Source organism: Hyla sarda, chromosome 8 (assembly GCF_029499605.1).
Source record: "Hyla sarda isolate aHylSar1 chromosome 8, aHylSar1.hap1, whole genome shotgun sequence".
NCBI classification, from domain to species: Eukaryota; Metazoa; Chordata; class Amphibia; order Anura; family Hylidae; genus Hyla; species Hyla sarda.
Window position 1 is genome coordinate 36,260,985 of NC_079196.1, and position 17,762 is coordinate 36,278,746.

General features: G+C 40.7%; 1 long non-coding RNA gene across 2 annotated transcripts in view; it reads right to left on the reverse strand.

Annotated features, from left to right (window-relative positions):
• The window catches only part of LOC130284427 (uncharacterized), an 82,562-nt gene that overhangs the window by 48,992 nt on the left and 15,808 nt on the right, over positions 1-17,762 (reverse strand). Inside the window, exons 3-4 of one of the 2 annotated variants that reach the window (XR_008847030.1) lie at positions 14,835-14,919; positions 13,686-13,892 (exon numbers count right to left, since the gene is read on the reverse strand). This is a non-coding gene — a long non-coding RNA (uncharacterized LOC130284427). Of the gene's footprint in view, positions 1-13,685; positions 13,893-14,834; positions 14,920-17,762 lie in introns of those variants that run through there. The other variant, XR_008847031.1, reaches the window with a different exon arrangement.

Genomic DNA, 17,762 nt, shown 5'->3' on the forward strand with positions numbered 1-17,762 from the left:
GGGGATGTGTGGGATGATAAGGGGATGTGTGGGATGATGACAAGGGGATGATGAAGGGGGGATGTGTGGGATGATGACAAGGGGATGATGAGGATGTTAATGACGGGTCTGGATGATGACAGGGGGGGATGAGGTATTTCCCACCCTAGGCTTATACTCGAGTCAATAACTTTTCCTGGGATTTTGGGTTGAAATTAGGGGTCTCGGCTTATACTCGGGTCGGCTTATACTCGAGTATATACGGTATGTGGTAGAGCTTTTCCCACCACAGCAGAGCTGCGCAAAATTCATCATCCTTCTAGATAAATAAAATGCACGCTAGTCAAACCCACCACCCAAATAAACGTGGGAAAATAGCTCTACCGTAGACATTCTTTCATAAATCTGGGCCCATGTTCTGGCTACTTTCAGCCACCACTAATTTGGTAGACTCCCATGTTCCTTCTTCTTTCTCTGTTTATGCATGAGATTTTGAGCTGCTTATCAGAAAAACAATGCAGAATAATCTTTTCATACGGAACTTTTTCAGCATAGTCTAAGTCAATGTTTTCCAACCAGGGCATCCTCCTGCTTTTGCAAAAATACAACTTTCAGCATGCCCGGACAGCCAACGGCTGTCCGGACATGCTGGGAGTTGTAATTTTGCAATAGCCGAAGGCCCTTTGGTTGAAAAACTGTGACCTTAATAATGAAAGCAACCACTCTGAAGTTGTTATTATTATTATCGTTATTATTATTATTATTATTATTGTTGTTATTATTATGATCTTTATTATTATTGCTATTATTATGATCTTTATTATTATTATATTGTATTGACATATTACATACCGTATTTTTCGCCATATAAGACGCCCCAGCATATAAGACGCACCCAATTTTAAAGCATAAAAATCTAGAAAATAAAGATTCTGAACCAAATACAATGTAAAGTATAGGACAGTGATCTTCAACCTGCGGACCTTCAGATGTTGCAAAACTACAACTCTCAGCATGCCCGGACAGCCGTTGGCTGTCCGGGCATGCTGGAAGTTGTAGTTTTGCAACATCTGGAGGTCCGCAGGTTGAAGACCACTGGTATAGGAGGTAGTACTCACGTGTCCCCGCCGCTCCGGACTCGTCACCGCTGCCCTGGATCTCGCCCTCCTTCGCTGTTGCCGCCTCCCCGGGGTGTCCCCGTCGCTCCGGAATGTCTCTGCTGCCCGGTATCCTCGCTCTCCGTCGCCACCATCACATCGCTACGCACGCCGCTCCTATTGGATGACGAGACGGCGTGTGCGACGACGTGATGATGACGAAGGAGAGCGCCGGCCATGCAGGGGATCCCGGCACTGAGCAGACACCGAGGAGGCAGGTAAGGTCCCTCCCGGTGTCCTTTAAGCTGTTTGGGACGCCGCGATTTCACTGCGGCAGACCCGAACAGCCCGACTGAGCAGTCGTGTTAGTGTCACTTTCGCTTCAGACGCGGCTGTCATCTTTGATCGCCGCGTCTGAAGGGTTAATACAGGGCATCACCGCGATCGGTGATGTCCTGTATTAGCCGCAGGTCCCGGCCGTTGATGGCTGCAGGGACCGCCGGTTTTAATGTGTATTTGCCGTATAAGACGCACCAACCGTCTTATACGGCGAAAAATACGGTATTTCAATATAATATATATATATATATATATATATATATTGACAGCCCAAAGCATCTTATAACAGGCATTGCACGTCCTTGTTTATGCCGGATGCTCCAGGTAAAAGGAAGCCAGTGAGGGTCCAGAGACCCCTAATAGTAGTTATAAATCTGTATTGTGTTCTTTTTCCTGGGGTGCACAATTGGACCCTCGGTCGAGCAAATCTCGATTGGTCTCGCTGGAACGTCTCCGCTTCTGATTCCTGTTACCTGATTTCCCATGAAGTGTGTCAGTCTCTCTCAGCCCTGATTGTCCTCGGTTCCGCACCCTGTCATTTGCCAGGCTCTAATACCACCCTGTCGCCGTGACTTTTACCCAGGCTTCTGTCAGCTGATATTTCAAGGGCTTCGTGAAATCATTTAATTTATTTTATTTATTTATTTTTTGCTTTGCCACACTTCAAAAAATATTTGTTAATATTAGACGCTACGGGTCAGCGGGTTCACAAACAGCAAATAATGACTTCTAAATTGGCATGTTATGGGAAATATGCAGGTTTTTCATGTGAATAAAAATTTTGAATACCAAATCTGTCAAATACGTAAAGTTAGGTTTGTACGGTTAAGAGATAAATTATCATTTAAGAGAGGTCACGGTGATGTTTTGACTGGCATCTTGTGTGGATTTGTCCTGCTGTGAAAAGAGCACATATAATATGTTTTTATGGAGTCCAAAATTTGCTGAGGATTTTTTTTTAATCCAATGCATGAGCATAACTACCAGGGGAGCCGAAAAAGCTGCTGCCATTAGGCCTAACTGCTAAGGATGCCCCATTCTAGTGGGACCCTACCACAGAGGGTGCAGTTTGTGATGTTCTGTAGATAAGATTGTAAAATTAAAAGCGGTCTGGTGTATTATCCCTTTTTTTGTGACATTACTGTATGCATGATTTATGTGCAGTTACATTACTTCATTATCCCTGTACCCTGATATCATTGGGGCTCAGCAATTGTATGAACTCACGGGTGCTACTACGTATATCAGTAACATAACATGATACCACAGAAGAAAAGAGGATATACCAAAAAGGCGCACACCCACTATTCAGACATAAATTAAAACATAATTGTATTGTTCAATTGTGCACATAATTAAAGCAGACAAAAGGCAACTACACAACAGGGGGGACCCCCTGAAAAAAGGGGGGAGACCACTACCGGGACATCTGCACAGTCAAGTGTAATCAATACAATCTCATAGCCCTAGTCTATTTATACAGTATAAGGTGCAAAATCACATATACATCTGTGGTGCCTTGGTGGGGTATGTAGGGTAGTTGGGGTGTTGCTGTTCTGGATAATAAAGGGCGCTGTTAACCCTTGTCACTCGTGACGCCAGGGTGATGGGTTAAACACTGTAATGGTGCTGGGCCTATCGCCACCCTTCTCAAGAGCGATAGGTGAATGCGTAATAAATGGATTGTCCAGAACCGCTGTTTAACTGAAAACTTGTAGGAACTTTTACTGAAGATTTTCTGTAGCAGGTAATAGCAACAACAGTCCAGGTAACAGAGTCTATTTCTAGTTGAGCAGCAGTTGACAGTTGGTTGAGATCAGATAAGCTCAATGTAGCTTTAGGAAGATTCTGTTGCATAGATCCGCTGGATTTAGGGGTGAGTTTAGGTCCAGTGATCTTGCCGAGAGTAGCGGGGAATTATAGATATCTAACCGCTGTGGTGTAGGCCGAGGCCGCAAGGCTTTGGCCTAGTAAACGTACTTGAAAGTTGCGGAGGTCCTACCTCATTCAGAGTCAGCAACCCAAGAGAGTGATCAATGGCCGGAGCTCCCTTATATGGGCAGGGGCGGGCTGTTTTGGATTGGTCCAAAACAACTGTCACTTACCGTTACACGGCATTATGGGTGAACACGTGACTTAAGAACCACCTAAGGTCCTTCAACATACCATAGAGTTCAGAACCAAGTCACATGACCCGCAGGTCCTGCAATGCTAAACAAGTAACGAGTAACACAATATACATATTTACAATGATAATATTTATAAATATTAACTTACTAAGGGGTGATTAGGGGCTAACTAGGGAAGCAGTCCTAGGGACTCTGACTTTGGGGACTCCCCCTACCAAAGCTCAGTATGAAATACGGTGCCGGAACACCACACATCCTCACTCAGTTCACAAATACTAATGATATTAAACCTGCAACGAAACAATAATGCATACAACCTTGTTCAGACTGAGAGAGGAGGGCTAGAGACAATAGATGGAGGATAAACATTCAGTTGCCCCCTTTTTTCAGGGGGTCCCCCCTGTTGTGTAGTGGCCTTTTGGACCCTTTTAAATGGTTTTAAATGTTTTTGTCTGCTTTAATTATGTGTAAAATTTAACAATAAATTGATGTTCTAATTTGTATCTGAATAGTGGGTGTGCGCCTTTTTGGTATATCGTCTTTTCTTCTGTGGTATCATGTTATACCAGCATGTGACATCATTCTATGTTTTTCCCTGTGCTGAGTTCACAGATACAAGGTGACTTTTTGTATGCTATTTTATTTGTGCTAGAATATCATAAAGTGTTTTATTCCTGCTCTGTGACATCACTATGACATTATCCTTGTACTGTGACATTACTGTTTGCATTATCCTCAACTGAGTGTCCCACACAGTTCCAGTCCGGTCCTTCCACGGTTGAAGTTTGCAGTCATGAATTGAGCAGTGAGTGCAGGATTCATGTTGTTGTTATGCACCTACTTTGTCTAACTGGTTATCCCTCATCACTGTGTGCATTATTCCTTAATTGTGACATCACTGTGTATTATCATTGTACTGTGACATCACTTTGTATATTCTCCCTGTACCGCAACATCACTGTGTGTATTACCCCTGTATTGTGACATCACTGTGTGCGCATTATCCATGTACTGTGACATCGCTGTGTGCACTTCCCCTGTATTGTGATATCACTATGTGTATTATCATTGTACTGTGACATCACTTTGTATAGTATCCCTGTACTGCAACATCACTGTGAGCCTCATCCCTGTACTGTGTTCATTACCTCTGTATTGTGACATCACTGTGTGCGCATTATCCATGTACTGTGACATCACTGTGTGCACTTCCCCTGTACTGTGATATCACTGTGTGCACTTCCCCTGTATTGTGACATCACTGTGCATTATCCCTGTACTGTGATATCACTGTGTGTATTATCATTGTACTGTGAAGTCACTGTGTGTATTATCCCTGTACTGTGACATCACTGTGTGCATTACCCCTGTATTGTGACATCACTGTGTGCACTTCCCCTGTATTGTGATATCACTGTGTGTATTATCATTGTACTGTGACATCACTTTGTATATTCTCCCTGTACTGTTACATCACTGTGTGCACTTCCTCTGTATTGTGACAGCACTGAGAGCCTCATCCCTGTACTGTGTTCATTACCTCTGTACTGTGACATCACTATGCCCATTACCCATGTACTGTGACATTATTCTCAACAATATCCTTTGTGCATTAGGGAGAGCAAAATAATAATTCACCTTTTCATATTCTGAACTTTCTGGTGAGGGTGATCATAGTCAACTGGGGCATTATTACAAGTTTTGTTATTATTGCTTTCTACATCCCTGATCCAATGCAATGTATTCTGACATAAAGATGTAGCTTTGCGCAATATATGCCCTATCAAAAAATAAATGTTCATATGTAAAGGGGTTGCAAAAATAAGAGAGTGGGGACAGTCATAAATAACAGCTGATCAGATAGCTACTATGTTGATTCTCAGGGATCGAGGGAGCCCTTACCATGGATACAAAAAGAACATGTTTACATTTCATAGCGAACAGAGAAATCATTCTTTTTGGGGGGAATCACACAATCATCAAATTTTTAATGGACTATTCCAACATTTAAAAAAGAAAAAGAAAGATTTGTTGCTAGGGCTGGATTATAATAGAAAACAAACCTATACTTACCCAGTCTTGGTCCCCCGCAGTTTCGATTTGGCACCATCCAGTCTCTTTATCTTCTCTCTTCTTCCCACTTCTGAGTGCAGGACCTGCCTGCTCTGCCAATCACTGGTCGAGACAGAACACCACTGTGGCAAAATGATTGGCTGAGAGGACAGGTCCTGCACCCAGTGCTCATCTCTAAGCAAGAAGAAGACAGAAGATAGAGGGACTGGACACAGCCAAACAGGAGCAGCAGGGGATCAGGGCTAGGTAAGTATTGCTTTATTTTCTATTTTAACCCGGCCACATATTATGACCCCTTTAAGACTTTTCCCAGAGAAATAACACATTTGTTATATTTTGTGAGATTTGTTTTTTCTATTCTAGTACATACATGTAGATATACTGTATCTGTCTACATTATCTATAATAGTAATAAGTATAAATATATAATTACTATGCACTATATAACACAAGAATCCTATTTATTTCTACATAAGTCACTAACAGAGAGACGCCTGCTTCAGCTAGGGGGGTGATTCGTCATTGCCAGAACCATTTAGCATTTTGCAAAATTACCAAACATTTTTTTTCCCAGTGAAAAATGAGAAAAACAAATGGGATTTATCATTCAAACACTCCCCATTTTTCAAAGACAAATCACGATGGTCAGACTCATGTATATTTAAATGAGCCAGGTACTTGTAATGAAAGCATCTTTGGTGTTAAGACAAATGATGTACAAGTGAAATGAATATATTTTGTGAGAGATGGCCTTAATCACATGTTATTATTGATATGCCGGATACTGAAGTCTAACACCACATTGTATTTTTCTGTTCCGTTAGAGCTAGGCTTATATTAAAGGAAATATTAAAATTATAGAAAAACAGAACACATGTAACACTAGAAATCCTTTCCTTACAAAGAGATAGATGTCTTTGGTTTGACTGATTACCCACATCATGTTGCACGGTTCTTTTAGCAGTCGGACATAGACATAAAGGCTAACCATCTACAGAGTAGTATAGCAAAGATGAAAATCGGTCCAATATGTATCCTTTTCTTGACCCTCGGGACTCTTGTTTGCTTACAATGAATTTCTTCTGGAGAAAGGAAACCTGCACAGTAACCCCAGATATAGAGCCAACCACAGCTGGACCACCTTTCTCTGAGGCCCCCATAGAAGTTGCATGGCCTGCCTCTATGGTAGGTTACAATTATAGGGGGCACTGAAGAATGTTTTCTTTTTCTAAAGGAAAGCTGTTTTGTATACTTTTCCCAGGAATCTCATACTAAGTAAGACAATAAGAGACACCACCCTGTAGACAGCTGTTTTGCATTCTTGGTACTGGCTCTTGTTAGAGAGATCCAAGTATGAAAATTATCTTGTATCATCCAAACCAAAGACTCTTCCAAAGGAAGATACATATATCCACAGACAGCTATTTTGGGGTGCTTTCCCACATCATTACAGAGTAAGGTTCTGGTTGGCTGGATGACATGTCCTTGACACAGTCAGATGGAGGTCAGAGGTGGCTGGAAGAGATTTCTTCAGGGATTTAGTGGTTTTCAAGTGTGGAGCAATGTATTCTTCATGGGAAACATATATGCAAATTATCTCTACTCCAGAAGAAATTAAATTGAAATTTCTTCTAAAGAAAGAGTCACCCATGTGGAGTGAGTGGTCTTAAGGTACTTGCCCTTCAGCTGTACAAATAATAATGCTTCTACATGTTACTTAATAGGTCATGCAGATTCTCTCACGTCTTTTTTATGTGTCTAGCTTCTGTATTTGGCTCTCAAATCCCTCTGTTCTGCTGCTCACTCATTCTGACATCCTCTGCTCAGTAAGGGGCGTTTCTGAGGCAAGCACTGAGCCCGCCCTCACTCACCATGCATTCACCTGCTCCCTGAGTCTGCTGTACTGTTCTGGGTCTCTTCATCCAATCACTGCGGGCTTCTCTATAACCCTTAGTGCTTTTTTTTTTTTTTTTTTTTTTTACAAGCCATTATTTCTATAAAAAAAGGAGATACATTTTTTTTAAAGTATATTGGAAAGGTTAATAAATATTTTTTTGAACGTGACAGTGCCCATTTAAAATAGTTGTCTCAGGAAGGCAACTTAATTTTAAATTGTATTGTTTTCAGCTGAAGCTTTAGTTGCCCATATACTGTATGCCATGCACACATGTAGTAGTATTCACCTGGAATTCTAATAAACAGACAATTGGAAGCTACATGGATAGGCCGGTCCACCAAAGTCTATGCACCTTTGGTAATCTGAGTAATATAAATAACTTAAGTAAATACATAAATATTTGAACGGATCTTTGCTCGTAGACAGTAAAATTCCCAGTATCACTGACGGTAATAATGGGTGATTATGGAGAATACAAGTGAGAGGAGTTGCATAGACTGTGTGTAGAGTATGTAACTCTGTGCACTTATTATAACAGGCAGAAGAGACGATGGGTGTAATGCAGCACAGGAAGAACATTTAATATGTTCTAATTAAGAACACAGTAATGTGATGCACTGAACCGTGATAACCCAATGCTTAGTGTTATATCCTCAGGAGGACTTTAAATGTATGAATAAATCTGGCCCTAAGCTAATTGAGGGATATTTTTTGGGTGGTGGGGGTAATTAAAGGTTATACAGAAGAGTAACATACTTTCAGTCTGGGTATTTGATAGTGTTAGTGACAGTGCTAAAATTTCCTCGGGAAACCAAGTCATGCTCCGAGTTAGCTCCTAATACAGTCCATGAAAACTGCCTCCATAAGCAATGAATTCTGTCACTTTGGGTCTCCCATCTTCCCGTTAAGAAGCATCATAGCTGAATTTGCCATCAACAGCCAAAATAATGTGACACTTCTGGAGTGATCTGACCAACTAATTGATTCCCCAACATCCGAAGGAAAGAGAAATGTTTATTCGGCTACAATATGAATTGTGACAGGCACACATGAGGGAAAACGTTTTCTTAAATTAGTGATTCATATGGAATGTTTAATAGATTCTCCTTCACACGTTGTCCTCACGTCACCTCATTGGAAAATCAAAAAAAGTCATGTCATCTACGTATCAGAATGGAAGGGTCTAATGGTGAACGTATGGACACTACATCACCTACCACAGCACCTACATGATCAAGGTCTATTAGACCGAAACATCAAATTTATTCTCAATAATGTCTACAATAAATTTGTTCACCTACCTTGCAAGAACAATTTGATGAAGATAATAATAATTAATAATAATAAATAACAACAATAAATAACAACATTTCCACCATTTCCGCTATTTTTCTGTGTTTTGGGCCACTCCTGGTCTACGGGTGAACACTTGCTCCTCTTATCTCCTGGACATCATAGAATAGAGTTATAGATGCTCAAGGATAGAAAAAGTTCCAGTACAAGGACTTACAACTTGTATGGCTAGGTTTACACTACAGAATTTCTAGATGGAGAAATTCTAGCCAGAGATTCCAAGAGCGACCACTTGTACATTGCCATCATCTCGGTCTGCAATGTATTCCAGGTGGATTCCAAAGAATGAATGAAGAAGATCATTCATGTCCGCCACTGAAATTTTGTAGTGTGCACCATATATTCATAAATAAATGCACTGGAATTTCCAAATGAAATTTCAAAGTATAATTACATAAATTCCATAATCAGATTGTTTAAGTGGATAAATTTACCCAATTTGTAATTTTTAAACTTAACTTGCAAGAAAGAATTGCAGAAGGAGAAATAGACATTTACCGAGGGGCTTCCACTGTCTGGATATTTAAGGGCAACTTCATTGAACTCCTTTATTAACTTACAATATAATGCTGCCTATATATAATGCATTCATTTTGATAAAATTGCTGCATGTCCTTTTGATTTAAAGGGCTACTCCACTGCAACAGTGTCCGGAACATTTTGTTCCTAATGCTGGGTGCGGCTCTGGGGGGGGGGGGGGGGGGTGATGTCATGGCCACGCCCCTCTTGATGTCACATCACTCCCCCTAAATGCAAGTCTATGGGAGGGGGCATGGTGGCTGCCATGCCCCCTCCCATAGACTTGCATTGAGGGGGCTTGGCATGATGTGATGGAACGACTCCAACAGCCCGCACCCAGCGTTCAGAACAACATGTTCCGGACGCTAGTTTTTTTGTAACTTCATATTTTTTATTTATGTTATGTATCTTTCCTTTTTCTTGTTTTTCTTTCTACTCTGAATGAAAATTTATAAAATGTTTATAAATAAACAGTTATATACAAAATAATTTTTTTAGCCTCCATAGGAGACTATTACTTGAAATCTTTTGATTGCACAGACTAAACTATGCTATGCCATAACACAGCATAGACTAGTGTTATCGGTGCTCCATTACTAGAGGCTGCCTGCAGTGAAGGAGCACTGATCAGACGGGACAGAGAAAGTCAGGGACCCTCCATCTGTCCTCTCAGCTGATCAGGAAACCGCAGGTTTGCTGCAATGGTCTGGATCAGCTCTCTGAGCTAACCGGCAATGTTTTTTTCCCCCCATTGTAGATGGTGCAATCAACTTTAATAGGTTAATGCTGGACATCAACCTCACTAGTGATGTCCTACATTAGCCGTGGGTCCTGGCTGCTGATAGCGGCCGGAAACCCACTGGATATGAAACGTGCTCAGCTCCTAAGAGAGGACTCAGGACGTATGTGTATGTCCTGTGTCCTCTTAGGGTTAAATATATCGAAGTGCCTGTCTATACCAGTTCTAGATGTGTGTCCTCATTTCCGTCATGAATATAACCACCACAATGTGCTGTGTATATATAGCAGTCATATAGGAAAAGTGGGAGATAATGTGCCGGCGCTCTAATGGGCGTTGAACTAGACACGGGCTCATTTTTCAAATCATGTCATCTCCAAGGTTTGAATAAAATTTAATGGCGAGAATGAGCCCGGATTTATCTCAGCCATTATCGTTTGCCTCCTCAGCTTTATTTGTGTTGACTTGTACGGTCTAAAAAGATGACAGTCTCCCTGCCCGTGAATCAGTCAGAGTGATAATACATAGCATATTACACTGCGGCTGACAGGTCCTCTACTCCTGGCTGGCATATGAAAGGGAAACAACTCTTTCCGTCATTTCAATGCTATAATCTGACAGAATAAAGAATCTGGCAGAGGGGACATCACAGTCCCTGTCTCTTACAATTTTATAAGATAAACCACAGCTTCTAGGGCGTCTTGTACGGAGAATTACTGTCCTTCTAAAATTTCCAATTTTTTTGTTCAAAATAATTATATTATATAAAATACAGTAAAAAAAAGTAAGAATTGATGCAGAACTCTAGGTGCATTGGGGGCCATCGGGTCCACATCTAGATCCACTTGTGTATCAAAGAGAAATCTTTTGAAAAATAATGTGAAATGTATTCACGCAACACAATGTTTCAGTCTAACACTGGTACTTTTTTCAAATATTATTATTATATATTATTTATAATATATATATTTTCTGTAACTGCTTATTGTCAGAAAGATCTAATAGACCGGTGTTTCCCAACCAGAGTTCCTCCGCCTGCTGCAAAACTACAACATAAGCCTTTCTTTTGTCACACTGAGGTATTTTTCCTTAACTTATTGATTTGCATACAACTCAAATTTGTTCGCAACAACTGAAAGGTTGTCTGGGAATGGTGAGAGTTGTAGTTTAGGAACAGCTGGAGGCTCCCTGATTGAGAACGCATTGGCATAAAGGGTCTGTTGACCTTTTATATCTTTTACATGCCATTTTAAAACAAAAAGGCATGCTAGAAACACACAATGTGAACAGACCCAAACTTACCAACCTCATTCCTGGTTTTCTGTAGCTCCGCCTCTAGTGACATCATCATTAGAGGTGGGATTACAAAAGAGAGGCACCCAGGAAGGAGGTTGGTAAGAAAATAAGCTGGAGTTGGGCTAAATTGGGCGGCAAAATCTCAGGGATTGTGAGTTCTTCATCTTAAATGGGTACTCCGGTGGAAAACTTTTTGTTATTTTTTTTTTTTTAAATCAGCTGGTGCCAGAAAGTTAAACAGATTTGTAAATTACTTCTATTAGAAAATGTTAATCCTTCCAGTACTTATCAGCGGCTGTATATTTATTTTCTGTCACGGCCACAGTGCTCTCTGCTGACACCTCTGTTCATGTCAGGAACTGTCCAGAGCAGGAGAAAATCCCCATGGCAAACATATGCTGCTCAGGACAGGTCCTAAAATGGACAGAGGTGTCAGCAGAGAGCACTGTGGTTGTGACAGAAAAGATATACAGCTGCTAATAAGTACAGGAAGGATTAAGATTTTTTTAATAGAAGTAATTTACAAATCTGTTTCACTTTCTGGCACCAGTTGATTAAAAATTTAAAAAAAGTTTTCCACCGGAGTACCTCTTTAACCTTGTGAGAAGGTATGGACAGATAATCTCCATGCGATCACGCCAAAGTAGTTTTTATAAGCAACAGCTAACACATAGATGGACAGAAGCCACTGTTCCATAGTACCAAGGCAGAAGACAGAAATTGGTCGGGCCAAGGTCAGGCGATCCAAATTTTTAGAATGCAGTATCTAGGCAGGAGATTAGAACTGACAAAGTTCACTTCAAGCACAAGATGGGGAGTGGGGAGCTGACGTAGGCCATGTTTCCAAGGCAGAATTGATAAATGGAATCCTGTGGAAATACTTCACTCATAAGTAGAGTGCCAGCCTGACATCATCTAGGACAGTGGTCTCAAACTGTGACCCTCCAGATGTTGCCAAACTTCAACTCCCAGCATGCCCGGATAACCATTGGCTATCCGGACATGCTGGGAGTTGAAGTTTTGCAACATCTGGAGGGCCACAGTTTGAGACCACTGATCTAGGAGCATCCTCTTTGGAAGCTAAGAGCCAAAGAGCCATGACTAGGGCCAACAAAGAACAGGCTGCAGCTTGTTTTGCAGGAAAAGTATCTCTCTCTGAAGAAAAAATGTGGCATTATATGGTAGCTGTTTGTATAATGGATAACTTGAGCCCTCCAGGGCGGAAGCTTAGAAGGGTACTCCGGTGGAAATTTTATTTTTATTTTTTATCAGCTGGTGCCAGAAAGTTATACAGATTTGTAAATTACTTCTATTTAAAAATATGAATCCTTCCAGTATTTATCAGCTGCTGAATGCTCCAGATGAAGTTGTCTTTCATTTCTGCAGTTCTTTCCAGTCTGACCACAGTGCTCTATGCTGACACGTCTGTCCATGTCAGGAACTGTCGAGAGCAGGAAAAGTTTTCTATGGGGATTTGCTTGTACTCTGGACAGTTCCTGACAAGGACAGAGGTGTCAGCAGAGAGCACTGTGCTCAGACTGGAAAGAACTACACAACTTCCTCTAGAGCAGAAATCAACTGATAAGTACTGGAAGGATTAACATTTGTAAATCTGTTTAATTCACTGGCACCAGTTGATTTAAAACATTTTTTTCTTAATTATTGTTTTCCATCGGTGCACCCCTTTAAATCTTCCTTGTCTAATATGGGAGGATTTTGATGGCTCACCCAGTAACATATCCATAAGCCCTAATACTCCTAAAACAACATGAAGTCTTGTAATCATTGAATAAATTTTGTATCACCAAAAAGAATCCAATCTTAAAAAAAAGAGAAAAGTCCCAATTTTTAACACCCTGAGGTTAGGTATTGTATATGTAACACCCAGCCGAACCGTATGCAAGATTTAATTATGAGAAACCACAGACTGCAGCCAGGAGCTTGGAGAAGGATGACATATTATTCATTTTTATGGGTTACATGTTCTATATGATACTCTGAATAATATCTGGAAAATTAGAGGTTTTGTCTATGGATGACAGAACGGGGCACCAGAGGTTCCGCAGTCGCTGGGGTGAATGATTTTAGCAGTAGAATTAATAATGAACTGAACCGATGACAGTCTCTGGTGATGAAGGCCAATTACCAAGGAACTGAAATAGTCCCGATATTATGGGATGTGAGAGAAAGCATGACTGTGTATGGCTGCGGATATGAAAGGAATGTATTATATAATGCAAAATCTGGTCAGCAATCACCTGGTTAACCTGCTTTATGTCAGGCCAATTTATTATTATAGACAATGAGGTTTTATTGTAGGCAGAATAGTAGGGAAGACATATCTGTAAGACAATGGTGATAAAGGGTGGAATCTCACATGCAGTTTTTGATGTGGTGGTTTCAAAAGGAATGAAAAAGTTAAAGAAAGGATTTATACTTCTTATCCTTGTGAGATGTACTTCTGGCTTTTGCTAAAAAAAAAAAACGACATGTTTATTCCCATCTAGATATTCAAGGTATATTCACAGGATTTGCCATACATGTCTGATGGGTGAGAGGAACACCTCTGGCATCTGCAGCTATCTCAAGCACCTCCTGACCACTGATGAAAAACAGATGACTTGGGTGTTCTATGAAGTTTGTGTAACTCCCATTGACATTAATAAAAGTGATGTAACAGCAGAGCACCGCCAACTCCATCTCCCAGAGACACCAAGCAGGTGGAGTGCTGCAACATTGATATGCAGCACCACCTCAAAACAAATTGAGATGACTACATCTGTACACTGTTTCATGACAACCATTAACCTTAAAGGGGTATTCCAGATATTTTTTTTTTATTTGACTATGCTACAGGTGCTGTAAAGTTAGTGTAGTTCATAATATAGTGTCTGTACCTGTGTGTGATGGCTTTCTCACAATTTTTCTGTGATTTTCACCCGTATATTTATTTTTAACAACATAAAATGACTGTTGTCTCAGATTTTTCCCAGGTTGCAATGCAAGACCTGACTCACTAGTCAGCTGATGACAGGGAGCCTGTCTGCTTCAATGGGTGGAGGGATCGCTTGGTGGGAGAGAGATCAATCTGAAACTAATGCAACAGCTATAGGCACCCTGATTGAAAACCACAGGTCTTTTGAATGGATGCAGCTAATTTATGTTTCAATGGGTTGGGTGGCTGATGTGTGGGAGAAAATGGAATTATGGGATTTGTAGTAAAAAAAAAAAAAAAAACTGAAACAGGAAATACCAGTTCACAAAAAGCTAACCACAGTGTTATGGTAATCTCACAACATTTAGCATAGATCCTTCCTAAGCATGTCCATTACTGTCTGCCAGGTACATACTAAAATCAACTATGGTGGAGAACCCCTTTAATGTGAGCAATATGCAAAGAATAGCTGTCTCACCTGTTTTCAGCTTCTCAACAACCTTTAGTAACAGTAATATCCAGTAAAAATGCCATATGTGTCCAAATGGGAATATCCCTTTAAACTGATGGGGAGAGAAAAGATTGTTAATATTTAACCATAAAGTACAGTGAATCTGGCCAGACACCCGAAACAGCTGTTTCTCTGGCCAATTGCCGAAGTCTATTTCAAACCTTATTTCCTATTCATGCATGTTGAAATCCACTATGCCCATTTCTTGTTTTCTTAACATGTGCAGTCAAGAGATAGTTAATAGACCCCAGTTTAAAGGAGATTTTTGGCCAATAGCATCAGTCAGTCAATCTGGCATATATAGTGCAGGTCAAGTTTATATCAGTAGCAGAACAAATGTTATTGAAAGTTTGGTAAATTTTACTTTTGAAGTCCCTTTTAAAGCCCATCTGTTGGCCCATTAGATGTCATTAAAAATATGTGCTATTTCTGTATTTTCTTATTTTTCTGTATTGTAAAGAAACTCATCTGAACTAGTCTTCAGGGGCTTTGCGGAAGCTCATGGGTGGTATCTTCCATCAGCCCTTTAACCCCTACATAAATCCATGAGCATCTGAGGCTGCCTGTGCACCCTCACTGAACTATTATGCCATCTCTTGGATGGTGTAGATTTCAACTACAGTTTCCACTTGCTTGCAGGCATAAACCGTAGTAAATTTGGCATGTGGGAAAAACATGTCCCCTGGCCCAGAAAGATTGCTTGCATGACCCTCAATCAGATACTGTATGTGGCCAAAATAGTATTAGCTGAGGAAACTCTGACATGTCACATATCCTGTAAATACCAGCACAAGTCAAGAGGTATCGGTATGTATGTATTAAATATAAATATATAAAAATAAAAAAAGTATAGGTAAACACAGTAAAACAATGTAGCCATGGGCCAACTGTGTTATCATGAACTGCTTCCAATTAACGTATCAGATTCCATTTAAGTCTCTAATTGATGTGCTAATTAACACTATGTTCTTTAATGTATTAACATAGAAATCAATTAGCTAAAAGAGGTGTAAACCACTCAAAAGGGGCCGAGAGCAGAGTAAATATGCTTCATCTGCTCATGAATTATTAGAAAAATGTGTGATCTATTCACATGCGCATATGGAATGTGTGAATTTTCAACATACAGTGGATTCTGCAGGCAGGCTCAGACTATGTTACTTTCCTATTCATACCACTCATATATATTTTGCTATTTTTTTACTTATTGTTATACCTATTGGCTGATACTGGGCTCCCATATGCCCAGTGACCTAGAGCTATCCAGGATAGGAGCAACAAATGCAACAAGCTGGAACCATTTCAGCCAACCAGTGCCCCATAAGCCAAAATGAGGCATGGCACTGAACCCATGGGAATAACTATAGGGGGTGCATATAATGTTTCACTCTGGTCCAAGATGGGTCCATAAGGTCTGTCTTTCATATGAAAGTAGACTAGCGCTATAAATTAAGCATCATAGCTGGGGGACCTGGAACATTTTTTGCATTGTGGCCCTGCATCTTCAAGTTACACCACTGACTGGACTTATGAATTATCCAGCATTGTTGCCCTCCAACAGATCAAACAATTTCAGGTGACAACTATGCCAAAGCTTTCATAGGTCACATGTTACCATGGTTTAATGAGGAGTACATATGTTGATCAGATGAAGAGTCTATGTTGGCTAAATGAGAAATATAGGTTGGCCAAATGAGGAGTCTATGTTGGCTAGATGAGAAGTCTGTGTTGGCCAAATGAGAAGTCTATGTTGGCCAGATGACAAGTCTATGTTGGCCAGATGAGGAGTCTATGTTGGCCAGATGAGAAGTCTGTGTTGGCCAGATGAGAAGTCTATGTTGGCCAGATGACAAGTCTATGTTGGCCAGATAAGGAGTCTATGTTGGCCAGATGAGAAGTCTTTGTTGACCAGATGAGGATCTATGTTGGCCAGATAATGAGTCTCTTTTGGACATATGAGAAGTCTATGTTTGTCAAATGAGAAGTCTATATTGGTCAAATGAGAAGTGTTTGTTGGCCAGATGAGGAGTCTATGTTGGCCAGAGGAGGAGTCTATCTTGGCCAGATGAGGAGTCTATATTGGTCAAATGAGAAGTCTATATTGGTCAAATGAGAAGTCTATGTTGGCCAGATGAGAAGTCTATGTTGGCCAGATGAGGAGTCTATGTTGGCTAGATGAGAAGTCCTTGTTGGTTAAATGAGAAGTCTGTCAGCCAAATGAGGAGTCTATGTTGGCCAGATGAGAAGTCTTTGTTGACCAGATGAGGATCTATGTTGGCCAGATAATGAGTCTATTTTGGCCAGATGAGAAGTGTATGTTGGTCAAATAAGAAGTCTATCTTGGTCAAATGAGAAGTGTATTTTGGCCAGATGAGAAGTCAATGTTGGCTAGATGAGAAGTCCTTGTTTCTCAAATGAGAAGTCTATGTTAGCCAGATGAGGAGTCTATGTTGGCCAGATGAGAAGTCTAAGTTGGACAGATGAGAAGTCCTTGTTGGTCAAATGAGAAGTCTATGTTGGCCAGATGAGAAGTCTATGATGGCCAGATGAGGAGTCTATGTTGGTCAGATGAGAAGTGTTTGTTGGCCAGATGAGGAGTCTGTGTTAGCCAGATGAGAAGTCTATGTTGGCCAGATGAGAAGTCTATGTTGGCCAGATGTGGAGTCTATGTTAGCCGGATGAGAAGTCTGTTTGTCAGATGAGAAGTTTTTGTTAGCCAGATGAGGAGTCTATGTTGGCTAGATGAGGAGTCTATGTTGGCCAGATGAGGAGTCTATGTTGGCCAGATGAGGAGTCTATGTTAGCCAGATGAGAAGTCTATGTTTGTCAGATGAGAAGTTTTTGTTGGTCAGATGAGGAGTCTATGTTGGCCAGATGAGGAGTCTATGTTGGCCA